Source organism: Tachypleus tridentatus, chromosome 7 (genome assembly GCF_004210375.1).
Source record: "Tachypleus tridentatus isolate NWPU-2018 chromosome 7, ASM421037v1, whole genome shotgun sequence".
Lineage (NCBI taxonomy): Eukaryota > Metazoa > Arthropoda > Merostomata > Xiphosura > Limulidae > Tachypleus > Tachypleus tridentatus.
In genome coordinates, this window is record NC_134831.1 from 123,650,282 (window position 1) to 123,666,923 (window position 16,642).

At 36.5% G+C, this 16,642-nt stretch overlaps 1 long non-coding RNA gene across 1 annotated transcript in view; it reads right to left on the minus strand.

Moving 5' to 3' along the window:
• Positions 1 to 2,445: 2,445 nt before the first annotated feature.
• The window catches only part of LOC143258097 (uncharacterized), a 67,160-nt gene continuing 52,963 nt past the window's right edge, over positions 2,446 to 16,642 (minus strand). The window contains exon 3 of the long non-coding RNA XR_013032140.1: positions 2,446 to 2,845. This is a non-coding gene — a long non-coding RNA (uncharacterized LOC143258097). The remainder of the gene's footprint in view (positions 2,846 to 16,642) is intronic.

The following is a 16,642-nucleotide window of genomic DNA, read 5'->3' on the forward strand; positions in this document are numbered from 1 at the left end:
GCAGCTTTGCGCTTGATTACAAACAAACAAACAATCGACATAAAAATATTTTTGAATTCGTTTCGGTTTTTCGAAAGTTTATCTTAGGTTTAATAGCTGATTAACTTCAAACCTTACGTCGATTTTAACTCTAATATATTTTTGTTTATTTTACTTGTGGTCTTGAAGAAAAGATAACTCCAGTAACGTTGAATTTTCGCACGAGTAGACACTTTAATAAAATTTGTGTGTGTTCAGAAGACAACATATGAAAAACAACATTTTCTTGGACCGTTTGGTTGAAGGGCACCTCGAGATCGAAAATAATCGAAATTACTGAGCTTTTAGAGACGATCTGTAAGCAGTTTATAAACTGATAGTACATAAATGGAAGTGACTCTGCACTTCTGCTTTTTACACACGTGCAGTCTTAACGTGCATTTCTCCCAGTTGAGATAATTCTCTAAATGTTCACATTCAGAATAAATATGTTTGCACAACAGTCTTCTCACAATCAACATTTTAACGACTTCGTGGTTGTTGTTTTTTTTCTTCCTAGTTTCGGTGTTTGTGTTCTAAGCCTAACACAGCCAAAAACCTCTGCAAGTCCTCTTTTATTCGAATCAGGTGCTATACTTAGCTGTATGTTTCTGTCTTAATGATTAATATATGGTACTAAAGTAACCAGCTGGATTACCACAATATTATCATCAGCTATGATATGTATTTCCACGAAGATTTTAAAACAGAATAGTTAAAAGAATGCCTTAAAAAAAGTTAACAAACACATAAAATCAAAAGGAGTGATTGTTAATCTGGCATTAATCAATCAGCTTTCGGTTGAAAAAATCTGACAAAGTGTAAGAGGACCCGTGAGAATGTTGTGGTTCTTAATCTGGCATTAATCTATCAGATTTCGGTTCAAAGAATCTGACAAAGTGTAAGAGGACCCGTGAGAGTGTTGTGATTGCTAATCTGCGTTAATCTATCGATTTATCTTCTTCTCCTCCAGTTGTGAAGTGATTCATTTTGACTTCAGACTGATGATAAACTTTCCAATACCGTTCTTCTATTTATTAACCTGCTGAGAGTTTATAACAATAAAAACATTGATTTAAGTGCACTTGTACTTTGCTACCTTGGAGGTTCTTCCAGCTGATACCGGAGCTGAACGAGTGCGGTAGAATGCAGTGAAGGTCTTTACTGGAACAATCACTTTTTTTTTAAGACAACATAAGTCGTTTAACGTATAGCTGAAGAAATGTTTTCCTTTCAGCGCAGCACGTGTGGTGGGACTCGAAATGGGTCGTTATATATCTAACGTCATATTTGTTGGTTTGGAAAACGCTTTAGTGGGAAGCTATAAATTTGTATTTTTATCCACTTTGTGCTATTAAAAAAAAATTTAAATCGAAAAGCTAAATTTGGTAGCGCCCTCTCGAGACTTACAGCTACAAACAGATATATCAACCCAAAATTAAATAAGTAAGATGGAAACGTACAGCTGATATTTACAAATTTGCAACACGTTTCACAGCCGTACAATAAAAAAAAAAAGAAAAAAGCAGAGTGAGTCGTATATTGTAGTTCAATATGTGATCGGGAACAAACCTTTGCACGTGAAAATATACCTTATACGTATCTTATTTTAGGGTTTTAAAATATAGTCATAAAATTAGTCATGAGTTTACTTATTTATTTCAAAACATTTTACGGATACGATAAAATTATGGGGAGAAAAAATTTAATACATAGAACGAACCGTGTCTAAATGTTTTAGTGGACAAATTCATTTATCCTCACGAGATAACACGATTTCCCTGCGAATCGTAAAGAAACAGATGAGCATAAGACTTTTAAATAAATGATACGAAAGTCTGCATTAACGTTCAGCTCAAAAAAATAAAAATAAAGTGAAAGGTAAGGTTTTGTTTATTTGTTGTTTTATAAATTTTGCGCAAAGCTAATCGAGGGTTATCTGCGCCAGCCGTCCCTAATTTAGCAGTGTAAGACTAGAGGGAAAGCAGCTAGTTATCACCACCCACCGTCAACTCTTGGGCTACTCTTTTATCAAAGAATAGTGGGATTGACCGTAACATAATAATGCCCTCACCGCTGAAAGGGCGAGCATGTTTGATGGGATGGGGATTCGAACCCACGACCCACAGAGTCGAGTGCCTTTACCACCTGGCCGTGCCGGGCAATTTTGCCGTAATGTCACACGTGTAAGGTTTCAAAGATGACATAATTTTGTCGAAACGTCACACGTTTCTAATGGACCGCTTAGTGAAGCCGTCTCTGAACTTTTATTCGGAAACGTTTGTTGATCATTAACGAAATGCCTTCTTTCAGTGACCTATTGCCACAACTCATGATTGCTGCAATGATTTTAATATTGAGGTTTCATTTGTTGTTGTTGTATTTTTTTTTTCCTGCTGGTGACCAACTGGACGTGTTTTGTTTCATTTATCCAAAGATTTTAATACATTTTAGCAATTTGTAACTCCGGTACTTAAAGCGCACATTCGCTGTTATAAAGAGAAACAGAGAAAGACCGTCTGGTTGGAGGAGCTGGTTTCTTTGTTGCTGTTAATGCTGTTAGAGAAACCGGTCATGGGGAGGAAGAAGGACTTCGTGAAATACATGATCAGACTAGATCCAGTCCGATTGGAAGTCACTACTGGTTGTGGTAGTTTCTCGCTGGCAATGGTCACGCAAGTTGTAAGGTAATAACAGGTTGCAAAAATGGTTGTTTTCTTCCTAGACCTAGCCATATGGCGCTCTTGGAGACAGAGAACGGTCCACGTGGATTAGCCTTTTCTTCATCCTTGCTGAGTTGGGTCCGAACCAGACGAACATCCATACTCTGTGTGAAACAAAAAATGAGCAATTAGCAATAGATGTTCTGACGTAATCAGACCCTGCTTTCTCGAAGGTAAGTCATAGAAAATATTCTATTTAAATATTATGGCGCTGCTGTAAATGCGGTTAAAGTGATATTGAACAGAGTTAAAGAAAATGTATTTATTACCTATAAAAATGTATGTGTTTTAGCTTTGGTGTAAAAATTCCTTTCTAAGATTATGTGTTTGAAGTACCGTCTTTTCACTTTATACAACCAATGAGTCAATTTTATTAGTTGTCATTAGTACACTCAAATTCAAAATTGTCAAATTTAGGGTTAATCTGAAATATTTACTCTGTAATAGTAACATGTCAAAGTTATGGCTGAACTGAATAATTTGCTCCGTAAAAGTAACATTTAATAGTTATGATTAAACCGAATAACTTACTGTGCAATAGTAACATGTCAAAGTTATGGTTGAACCGAATAATTTACTCCGTAAAAGTAACATTTAATAGTTATGATTAAACCGAATAATTTACTCTGTAATCGTTGTATTTAATATAAAACAAAAGAAAGAGATACTGTAAACAAACGTATTATTCCTTTTCATTGCTATAGCTTTTGCCTTTATGACACACCTATGATAAGACTTTTATGACTTAACCCTGATCAGTCCACAGATGACATTATTCGTAAAAGGAATCCTATCCTTGTACTACGAGATTTATGTTGGGACGTCTTTGGAGCTAATCTACGACCTCTCACTAAATATATCTTTTAAGGTACTTCATCGAAATTCTGACAGTTTAACTCCAGGAACTGTTGGGATTTGATTATACTTCCGAAAGACCATACAATTGGATCTAATACCATGGCAATAAAGTCATTTCTCGAAAACCCATGAAGCTCCAACTTATAATTATAGATCCATATCCCATAACCGGAAATAATGACCATATTCAATCGCCTCACTCTAAGCATGCCCTAAACCTCCAGACACGAACCCGTTGATTATTAGTATGATCAGGAAATAGTTTATCATTTACGAGGAGAAGAAGCCATAGATGTTGCAAGTAATTTTAGTGACCTCTGTGAAAGTTCAAACGTCAAGTGCACTGCAGAGACTTGTCTGTTCTACTTGGGCTGGGTGTCGCGAAGATTATTTTTTACTCTTTGTCCAATGATATCTATTATTAATGGTTTTATTGTTTGCTTGTTTTTTTTTTAATTTCCGCAAAGCTACGCGAAGGCTATCTGTGCTAGCTGTTCCTAGTTTAGGAGTTTAAGATTAGCGAGAAGGCTAATCACCACCCACCGCCAACTCTTAGGCTACTCTTTTACCAACGAATAGTGGGGTTGACCGTTACATTATAACAATCTCACGGTTGAAAAGAAGAGTATGTTTGGTGTGATCAGGACTCGAACCCGCGATCCTCAGAATACGAGTGAGGTCTTAATGGTCTTATTTTGCAGATGTTGATCATAACGTAGCTTAAATGACCTTCACGATCTTATCAGTGTTGTATACTGTGCAAATTATTTTTCTGAGAGCACTCCCTCAACTCGTCCTAGACACATTTGTGACGAAATGAATGGAAATTTCTCACTATATCGGTCTGCTTTAAAGCTTCGAAATTTGTTTTCTATCGAAAGTCTCCGTCAGTAATCAGCAGGCAACAGTGCCATATAATTAGACGAAGATAACACCGAAATCTGGACCTCCAACAAAATTACCACACGGTAACGCAGTCGCCGAAAATTTCCAACCTTTCAGTCTCGAGGGCGTTATTATGTGACGGTCAATTCCATGTGACGTTGGTTAAAGAGTAGCCTAAAAGTTGGCGGAGGATGATATTGACTAGTTTTCTTCCCTCTAGTTTATAACTACTAAATTAGAAACGGCTAGTGCATATAATCCTCATATAGCTTTGCGCCAAATTAAAGACCAATCAAACCAAAATATTATTATTATTGCGCCACTTGATTCTATGAAGGAACATAGGGCCGCAATCGCTTGCGGATTCATTAACAGGCTGTTTTTTTAAGTGAGCAGATTGTTAGCATACTGCACCACCCCCAACCAGGAAGAGAAACCTGAGCCGTCCCTAATTTTGCAGTGTGAGACTAGAGGGAAGGCAGCTAGTTATCACCACCAACCGCCAACTCTTGGGCTACTCTTTTACCAACGAATAGAGGGATTGACCGTAACATTATAACGCCCACACGGCTGAAAGGGCGAGCATGTTTAGCGCGACTGGGATGCGACTCGGCCATGCCGGGCACAACCAAAATATAGTAATAGGTATTTACAAAATGTTAGTAAATGAAGCCTCACAATGGATACGTTTTATGCCAGTGTAAATTATGTTAATTGGAAAAGAAATTAAATGCCATCGTTTGCTAGTTTGGTTCTCATCAGCGCTTCCAGTGATAATTTCATAAGGCTTACAAATAAGATAAATACAGTATTAAATTAATAAAAACAAAACGACATATTTCAAAAATTTGGAATTTCATCCTTAAACCGCGAATAAAAATAGATCAGTAACCACATACTTATAATAGTGTTGTTGTCTTTTGTTTGTTTACGCAAACATTTTAGCCACGGCTGAACGGTTCATTAAACGGTTTCGTATTTGTTTTTTTTTATCAAATACAAACTTTTAGCTCATAGCTCCATCATCTCTTGATCGATTTAAGATCTAATTACAGTTTTGGACTCAGGTGGTCAAACCCTTTCGGCTGATGTATTTGACCACGCCCAAATCTTATATATTAATTTAATCTAATCCTGCTTAAAATAATTTCAATCTGAGGGTTGAATAGCGAAGGTCGTAACGTGTAATAAAATTGAATCTGATATACATGCGCTCTAAGCTTGGTGTTGCTGGCGTGCCAAAATAATCTAAACCTGCTCAAAAGGTTTTCAAGTCCATAGCTATTGAAAATTCCCATTGTTTTCCGTTTACAATTACCTGATATGGTTTTGATGACAGTTTTGACTTTTAATAAACCACCATCTCAGTTGGCCTTTTAGTGACATCTAGTACATATATTATACATTTAACTATTCTTCAGTGATGTCGAGAAAACCCACTTGTAAAGAAATATATGCGTAAAAACGGCTCGTTTGGGCTGAGAAAATATTTTACGTAGAGGAGCGAACAACGTTTCGACCTTCTTCGGTCATCGCCAGGTTCACAAAGAAAGAAAGAGGTAACTGACCGGAAGCTGACCACATGTTTGAAAGGGGTTGTGTAACTGAGTGTTGGAATGTAGAGGGCGATGTTAGATGTTTGAATATATAATTTTATAGAATTTATTTTATTATTTTTAATATAGGTATAAAGGTGTTCCTTTATATTGGTTTATTTTGGGTTTGAGTTGTTGTATAAGTAAGGCTTCTTTAATTTTGCGTTTGTTTATGTTTGTTTCTTTATTTAGTATTTGAGTGTTTTCTATGGTTATGTTGTGTTTATTGGACTTGCAGTGTTCGAAAACGTGTGAAGGTGACTTTTTATGTTCTTTGAATCTGGTTTCCATTTTTCTACTTGTTTCTCCAATATATAAGTCGTGGCAGTTATCACATTGTATTTTATAAATAATGTCGGTGTGGTGTTTGTCAGTGTAGTTTTTACACAGTATAGACCTTATTTTGTGCCTGGTTTTTGAATAAATTTCATATTAACTGGAATTTCATATTTTCTTACTAGTTTTTGCCAAATGTTGGTTATATTTCTGCTGATGTCGGGAATATATGGTATACAGCAGTATATGGTTTCGTGTTTTTTTAATTCGTGAGATATATTTACTTTTGTTAGTTGATTTTGCTTTACATCCACCACGATACTGGTACAGATATGTAGATGACATTCCTTGGGACTCAGCACATGAAACAAAACAAAAACTCAACATTCTAAGAAACCAAATAAACACAGTCATAAAACAATGCTCACCAGATAAAATTAACGATGAATTAGACAAAATAAAACAATACTTCATCAACATCAATAAGTTTCCTCCACAAACCGTAGAAAACATTATACGCACACACCTAGACATAAAGCAAGAAGCAGCTGTATTTATTTCCGTTTTTAAAGATGATTACTGGCCAGCTGCTTAGTGCGCTCGAGTCGTAATCTAAGGGTCGCGGGTTCGAATCCGCGTCGCACCAACGATGCTTGCATTTCATCCGTGGGGGCGTTATAATGTGACGGTGATCCCCACTATTCATTGCTGAAAGAGTAGCCCAAGAGTTGGCGGTGGGTGGTGATAACTAGCTGCATTCCCTCTAGTTCTACATCTACTAAATTTGGGAGGGCAGTTACTCATCACCGCCCACACAACACTTGGGCTAATCTTTTCCAACGAATAGTGGGACTGACCGTCACTTTATAATGTTCTCACGGCGAGCATGTTTGGTGTGACGGGGATTCGAACCCGCGACCTTAAAAGGACGAGTCGAATAACTTAACCACCTGGCCATGCCAGGCCATTTCCTTTGTAGGTATTGTATCAACAAATGTTATCTTCTGGAGATTTGGGTTTGATCCCTGCGAAGAACACAGCGCAGATAACCCATTGTATATAATTTGGTACCTGATAATGAAACTAAGAGTATAAAATATTATACTAAATTTAAATGTAGTAAGATTTGAACAGCATTATTGCTAGCTTTATTATGTTTCATTTCAAATTACAAATATATTTTAAATACCTGGGATTAGTTCGTACTTTATATAAAGTTAAACATCAATTTTAAAGTCAGAAAGTAGACTTTGAAACTCTAAAAGCTTCTGGTCAACTGGTAAAATAATTATTAAACATTCTTTTATTAATATTAACTTAATAAAAAATGTGCTTTGTTTTTAAACTTTTTTAGATTTTGCTACAGAATTATTATTAGTGTCAGTAAGTTGGTCGCTTGATTTCGTATTGCAAAGTTGCATATTTGGTTATTTGCACTTTGATTTCTTTGAGTATTCCAATGCTAGGTTTTAGTATCATAGCTACAAAGACTTATGGTGACTCACCTACTGGGAAACATTAGTTTTAAGTGACATAAAAGAGGCTGTTATTTGCATATTAACTCAAATGCTTCATACGCGAAAAATAAGTAACTATTATGATAAAGTTTTTCAGTTGGCATTCTTATACAAACGATCAATAATTATTGGTCTTTGCCTTGGAATATTAATGTTTGTTTTCGTTTTTTGAATTTCGCGCAAAGCAACTCGAGGGCTATTTGCGCTAGCCGTCCCTAATTTAGCAGTGTAAGACTAGAGGGAAGACAGCTAGTCATCACCACCCACCGTCAACTCTTGGGCTACTCTTTTACTAACGAATAGTGAGATTGAACGTAACATTATAACGTCCCCACGGCTGAAATGGCGAGCATGTTTGGTGCGACCGCGATTCGAACCTGCGACCCTCGGATCGAGTCGAACGCCTTAACACGCTTGGCCATGCCGGGCCTACTATTAATGTTAACTGTCTAGTTAATTTTATTCAAGTAGCTCATAATAAGGCGCTATGCATTGTATAAAAATATTCAAATAAAACCAAAACCTCTGTGTTTTTAAGAACTTTTGTGCAGTGTTTACTTAAAAGTTACGACTTAGGTTCATTTGGAAAGCTTGTCTTTTTTTTCTATCAGCGTGTTTTGAAAAAAAAAGTGCTTTTTTCTGTCAACTAAGTAGCAAAAAAAAAAACATGAGCATAGATAACAAGATAACAAGCGAGAAAAATTAGCAAATATATGATTTTTTATTAGTTACTTAACAAATATATTTAAATGTTTAAGTGCTATATTGACAGTTCTTTTCCAAAATTGTGTAAAAATATTAATAGTAAGAACCACAGAGAAAAATTTCCTATTTGTTATTTTTTAACTGAGAAATGTTAAAAATATTGTGACCAGAAGTTCAAACACATTAATAAGAGGCAAAGCGATTATAAATTCAGAACACATCTTAAAGGATTGTTAGTCCTAAAGTGGTTCACAGGTGGACTTAAATATTCTTTTGAAGCGGGAAAAATAATTACTTTTATCAAGATTAAAGCTTGTAAGAGGGGAAGTTTCTTGCATTTACTCTTTAGGGACATGTATAATTTCTTTTAATTACAAGTTATTCGGACAGGTGCTTCATACAATTTTTTTTTTCATGAAAAACATCTCTGACCGTTGATGACGATTTGAAAGCTAGGCTTGAATTGAATGAAATTAGATGTGAACTTTACGTATTTTGTGGCAGGGAGAATTAGCGCCATTATAAAACAAAACAAGCCATGCCTTGCTGACCAAATTGTCTTCTATGCTTCGTAAACTGTGAGGTAAGAAGCATCAGTATCCTGCCACAGCTTTTCGAGATGTTCATTTATGAACTGTTGATATGTAGGAATTGAAATGTGCAACGTACAAAAGCTAAATAGATAGATGTCTATATCACAGTAATATCTCAGACTTGACATAACAGTCAGAAACTGGATAATAAGGCTTTCTTCAATCCAGAATTTTCATCACTAGTCGTCCATTCTACAGTTTCCAAAAACACACATAAGTATGGTAAACACAATGGACTGACCTTGTAGAAAGCACATCAGGACACAGACAGACTTTCAAGACAGCATGTCAGGACACATTTCAAATATTATTTCTGGCATGTTTTTAATCATAAAAGTAATTGTTTGTCAATTTAAACTGGAAACTCAGTGAAAGTGGACATTTTCGGATATTATTGCATCACGTCTGCCAATAGCACAGCTGTGTGTCTGCGGACTTACAACGCTACAAACTGGTGGTGGGCAAAGCGCAGACAGCCCATTATGTCGGTTTGTGCTTAATTACAAACAAGCAAACCGTAACACGTTTTTTTTTTATATTATAGTTTTACGGTTTCATGGTCAAGCACCGCAACAGGTCAAATATTGATTATCCGCATTTCAGAAGACTGGAGTCAACCATCTCTCGGTTTTTAGCTGTTAACGATGTTTGGCATCTTGTACATACTTTGACGTTACTAATTTATCTAGAGTAATTCTGTGTTTGTAGTGACCCTTGCAAGCTGGTCATCATGCTGGTTCTTTCTTGTCAACCCACCCAAAGAGACACGTATTACTAGACTGTGTAGAAAGATTCCAAGAAAAATAAAAGAAGGAAAAATATAATTAGTACACTCACATTGTCTTCCATTATGTAAAATACGATTTTCTTACGTATTTTAGTACGTGGTTTGATTTGTTTTGAATTTCGCCCAAAGCTACAAGAGGGTTATCTGTGCTAGCCGTTCTTAATTTAGCAGTGTAAGACTAGAGAGAAGGCAATCAGTCATCACCACCCACCCCTCTTGGGCTCTTTTACCAACGAATAATTGGATTGACCGTCGCATTGTAATGCCTTCACAGCTGAAAGTGGTAAGCATCTTTGGTGTGATGGGGATTCGAAACCGCGACCCTCAAATTACGAGTCAAGTGTCTTAACCGTCTGGCTATGCCGGGCCGTTCTAATGTCACTTAAAACTAAATTCTTGCTCATACTACGATGTTATGAATTTCAAAATATAAGAAGTCGTTTACGAGATCCATTTTTAAGTAGATTTGGTTTGAACTTGCACTGAAGTGAATACATTTTTATTTACCATTCTGAGGCGTCAGTTGAAAATCACCCAAAATATATATTTGCTGGGTGTATTTTCAGTATATCTCTAACCCATTATTTGCCAAAATTATTACGTATCCTGATTAACTGATTTTAATCACTTTATTTTGCTCGGTAATTAGAGTTCAAATATTGGCAATTTTATGTTAATAAATTAATTAATTTAATTAATTCAACTTTTTAGTTATGCGAAGTGTTAAGCTATGGTAATATACGAAACACTTAATAAGCTGACATTATGTTATTCACATTATAAGGACCTGTCTTTCTATAATGCTATGTAAAAAGGTTTTACTGTGTACACTGTATTCTGTAAAAATTACTTTTTGTTTCCATCGTTCCGGTCCGGCATGGTCAAGTGATTAAGGCACTCGACTCGTGATCTGAGGGTTGCGGGTTTGAATCCCCGTCACACCAAACATGCTCGCTCTTTCAGCCGTAAAAGCATTATAATGTGACGTTTAATCCCGTTATTCGTTGGTAAAATAGTAGCCCAAGAGTTGGCGGTGGGTGGTAATGACTAGCTGCCTTCCCTCTAGTCTTACACTGCTAAATTAGGGACGGCTAGCGCAGATAGCCCTCGAGTGGCTTTAAGCGAAATTCAAAAGCAAAACAAACATTACTCTGATATTGGGCATTTCTCCAACAAAATTTAAGAGCTTACATGACTGATTCCCGTGGTATTTAAACCATTGCATTTGGCAAAGTTTATTGAACCGCGTTAGATAATTTCTAGTCTAACCAAATCAGTGACTATTGTGAAGTATCTATCGCTTCCGTTGTTTTAATACGATATAGAAATAATTCCCAACATAATGATGTCACTCCTAACACCAGTGATAGTTATTTTTCAGAATAGTTCAAAGCATCTCGGTATATTTGAATATCGTTAACATGATATATAATTGTAGTTATTTTCTGTAGCTATTTAGTGCTACTTCCTTTCTTTTTTTTAGCAGTTACTCAATAATAATCGTAACATTTATCTCACTGGGTGTATTTTTTTTTGGTATTCATATTTGATTTTAAGTCTGCAAAAAATTCAGTCAGAAAATCTGGTCGTTTTAAAAGAAAAAATTAGTAAATTCATAAGAGTAAAAAACAAATAAAAGCTACAACAAACAAACAAAATAAAAATATAAGGTAATGAACTTTACGATCTGATTCGCACGTGCGAGAAATTTCGAGCAAAAGAAGGCACGTTTTACTCACGTAGTAAATGAAAAGCGTGATCTCAGCTTATCTGGTTCCATGATGAATTTCATGCACAGCGAGAAGCGCATAGTATGAATTTGTTGGGTAGATTTATTATTCATACAACAGTTTGACAAAAGATTATTTCGGGACTGTTCCATAATATAGTTATAGTGTAAAATAGAATAGTAAGTTTCAAATAATGCTTGGGTTTTTGAACTTAGGTTTTCTTATGATGCAAACCGAGTAATGTGTTTGCACATTAACGACAATAGACCTCTTCACAATAGATTTAGACGTGAGAAACCTCGTCACCAATAAACATGTTTTCAAGATGAACTTTTATGCTTGAAATCATCACTTGGCTTCGGTTTGTATTGTTAAACTATTTTTTTTATGAAAGAAGGGTTGTAGTTGTCCTCCGCTTGTACAGCAGTATGTCTACGGATTTACAACGCTAAAACCAAGGGTTCGATTCCTCTCAGTGAGCTCAGTAGATAACCCGCTGTGGTTTTTTTTTTATAAGAAAAACAAACAATTATAAAAGTTATATTTTATTTGTAACTTTAATTGATAAGTCGTTGCTCGTGTTCAAACATTATAATTAGTTAAATATCTTTTATTCAACTTTTCTGCTGGTACAGCGGTAAACCTGTGGATATACATTGCTAAAATCAGCGATTCGATTCCCCTGGGTGAACTCAGCTGATAACCGCTAGTGGCTTTTCTATAACAATTTTTATCCAAAACCTTCTATAAAAATATTCTCCAATGTTACATTTTTTTCTGCTTTAAAATACATTATTTGATATTCGTTTTCTTTTTTAAGTATATGAGAACACATCTCATGAAATGTTAACAGTGTGTCATCCAGAAAAAAGAGGAAATCCCCAATAGCCGCGGCACATGAAATTGTTTTAAACAGGATTAGAGTAGATTAATCTATAGGACCTCTTCTTTCTTTTTTAGTAGCTATATTTTTGTGTGACAGCAGTGCCAAGCGTGGGGTCGATTCCCTTGGGTGGACTCAGCAGATAGTCCGATGTGGCTTTGTTATAAGAAAACACTCACGCCATGCGTGGGTGCGAGCGTACACCCAGTTCGATTATATTACTCATCAAGATGTTTAGCGGTCAACACTCAGGTTGTTATTCTTTTGGGCAGGATTAGAGTAAATTACTCTATGAGATTTTGGGCGTGGTCAGACACATCGTTCGAAACGATTTGACCTCCTGAGTCCAAAACTGTAATTAGATCTCAAATCATTCAAGAGATGATGGAACAATTAGTCAAAGGCTTGAAGGGAAAAAAAACAAATGAACAAAAATTCAGAACCGTTCTATGAGCCGATATGCCGCGGCTGAAAATAACAAATTATTTCTAAGCACACCTTCTGGTGATTACAAGATTATTCGAGCATTTTATAAAATAATTGAATATGTTATTTCTTATACAAATAACATTTTTATATTCGCTAGTGGTTTCATAAAGATGTTAAACTTCTAAAAATTGAAATAATAATAATTGAGTATGATATTTTAATTTACTAATCTTTCTATTAAAAAAAACAGCCCGGCATGGCCAGGTGGTTAAGGCACTTGACTCGTAATCCGAGGGTCGTGATTTCGAATCCCTATCATCAAACATGTTCTCCCTTTCAGCCGTGGGGACGTTATAATGTGACATTCAATCTTACTATTCGTTGGTAAAAGAGGAGTTGAAGAGTTTATAGTGAGTGGTAATGACTAACTGCCTTCTCTCTAGTCTTACACTGCTAAATTAGGGACGGCTGGGACAGATAGCGAAAATTCAAAAACAAGCAAACGAAAATTTCCGGTTTTCATTCTGATATCATTCGGAGTTTTTTCTCAGCAAAGAGGTTATCGAGTTTTTCAGATTCTCTTCTTTGTTTGTTTTAGAATTTTCAAGCAGAGCTATACATTGCTGTCGCTAATTTCGATCTTGTAAACAAGAAGGAAAGCTTTGTTTGTTTGTTTTTTGAATTTCGCACAAAGCTACTCGAGGGCTATCTGTGCTAGCTGTCCCTAATTTAGCAGTGTAAGACTAGAGGGAAGGCAGCTAGTCATCACTACCCACCGCCAACTCTTGGACTACTCTTTTACCAACGAATAGTGGGATTGACCGCACATTATAACGTCCCCACGGCCTAAAGGGCGAGCATGTTTGATGCGACCGCGATTCGAACCCGCGACCCTCGGATTACGAGTCGAACGCCTTAACACGCTTGGCCATGTCGGTGCAGAAGGAAAGCAAGTACTTAACAGCATTGTCCGTCATCTCTTTGGCTACTCTTGTCTGATTGACTTATAAAATTTTACTCTCACTTTTATGGTGCACCCAAGACCAAAACTTGGAGAGCGTATTTTGATAATAACCGGACTCGAACCATAAACCTTAGGTTTCGCAGTTAAACCACAATAACCACTAGGACACATCATCTGGCATGTCTAATTCTAATAGTGTTTTAAGCGACAATTAATTATATTTATTCTGAGTCGCAGTGATTTGCAGAATTAATTTTGTTCGTTTTTAAGCAAAATTATGAATAAAAGGTATCTGTGTTGTGCTCGCCTTTATACCTACCGCTGAGCCGCTGTTGGGAGGGGCCCGGCATGGTTAAGTGGGTTAAGGTGTTAAACTCGTAATCTGAGGGTCGCGGTTCGACTCCCCGTTGCACCAAACCAGCTCGCCCTTTCAGCCGTGGGTACGTTATAATTTGACGGTCAATCCCACTATTCATTGGTAAAATAGTAGCTCAAGAATGCGGTGGGTGGTGATGACAAGCTGCCATCCCTTTAGTTTTACCCTGCTAAATTAGGGACGGCTAACGCAGATAGCCTTCGAGTAGCTTTGCGCGAAATTCAATACAAACAAACAAACTGTTGGGAGAACGGGGTGGACGGTAGAACAGAGTGAAAAATGAGTGATTCGATGGTTCTGAAATTCGTTCTTTGATGAAACCTAATTAATGTTCAACTGCCCGAGAACCTGTCTAGTGTTTTAATTCTTTTAGAAATTTTCTCAAGTTATATAAATAATTTCAGTAAATATCTACGTGTAAACTACACTTGGCCTTTTGATTATATAAAACACGGTATTGATAACTGAAAGCTTTTCCGAGGACATCATAAGCAGTCTAATAAGATTGGTGACTGTAAAGATACCCACGAATTATTGGTGCCTGCCGTTGAATATTGTGTCGACACTTAACTCAGGATTGATTAGTATATACACCCCGCGGCGCCGCTCACTCAAAGATTTGAGTGCAAAACATGTATTGTTAGAAGTCTTTGTACCACACAAGCTACGTTATGATATACATTATCTTTTAGTGCTTTCATTTTATACTACGTTTCGCATAACACGCTTGATTATGCTTGAGGGGTCGTGTGTTTTGAGCAGGAGCACGATATTAATACGTTTTAGAAGTACAAGTTGACGCCAACAGATTTTAACAAGACACGATTTATAAGCGCCCCCTCACTTGCTTTGTTATGCATCTATTACGTGGATATTCCGAGAAGCACAGCTAGTTAAGTTGTACGAAGACGGTTTGTTTGTTTTTAGATGTAAAACTATATAACAGACTCGTTGCACTGTGTACGCTGCGAACATCAAGCCCCGAATTTTAGTTTAAGTGCTGAAAAGAATTGGGAGAATATTAAATATGAATGTGAAACTTATGACAATCTGACACAAACTTGGGTTTATGTTCAGTGAAATTTTTATTTTTAGTATGTTAACAAACGTTCAAACGGAGATGCATTTATATTATTATTTCAATGGTTCTATACCCTTTCACTTATACCTTTAAAAATATTGTTTGTTAACATCCGTTCCCTATTCGTCATGGACGTGGTTACAAGTTCCTCTACGTCTGGCGTGGCCTATAGTAATTATTATGTCGGGCTATAGATCGGAAAGTGTGTGGTTCAATCCCCGCTGCTTCGCTGAACACACTCTGCGCTTTCTTTTAAGATTCGCCGCACTCGCCAGGGGGGATGCTGTGGACTACTCACCGCCCCTCTCATCAGCAACTCTAAATTAGAGAAGATTATACCTCAACCTCAGAGAATCTCTGACCTCATCTGCCCACATAGCCCATGTGTCGCAAAGAGTGCGGTTCAGTTTGAAAACAGCGAACAGATAACTAACACCAGTGGTAATTACGACCTGCTGCCGACTGTAAAAATAGTTTTAAGTACTACTGTTTTTTATGTTATGGCTCATACACGGATTGTATGTAAGCCTAACATCAGCCAAACACTTTTTACCATTTTTCCATAACATTGATTTAAGCTCTTGTTAATGACAGCTTCCAGAAAACCCGAATGTATTTTTACAAGGGACTCGCAAAAACAAGTATAATTTTAATAAATAAGTGTAAAGACGAAATTATGCAAAAACTGATATTTGACATGATGCACATACACTGTGTGATGATTTTTTTATGTATGATTTATTATTCCATCGTTATTCGAGCTATTCAAACACTTTCATTTGGTATAGTTTTTGGTAAGAGTCAAATTAGTTAACTGAAACGTATTTGCGACCAAGTTAGGCTTCGTAGGGTGTATTTTATATACATATCATATATAAATATAATAGCATAGAAATAACTGTTTCATCTTCTGTTATTTCTTCGAGTTCAGTGCGTAGGGCCCGGCATGGCCAAGTGGTTAGGGCACTCGACTCGTAATATTAGGGTTACGGGTTCGAATCCCCGTCATACCAAACGTGCTTGCCCTTTCAGCCGTGGAGACGTTGTAATGTTTCAATCAATCTCACTATTCTATAATAAAAGAGTAGCCTAAGAGTTGGCGGTGGGTGTTGACAACTAGCTACCTTCCCTCTAGTCTTACACTGCTAAATTAGGGACGGCTAGTACTGATAGCCCTCGTGTAGCTTGGCGCGAAATTAAAGAAAACAAAAAAAACAAGCAA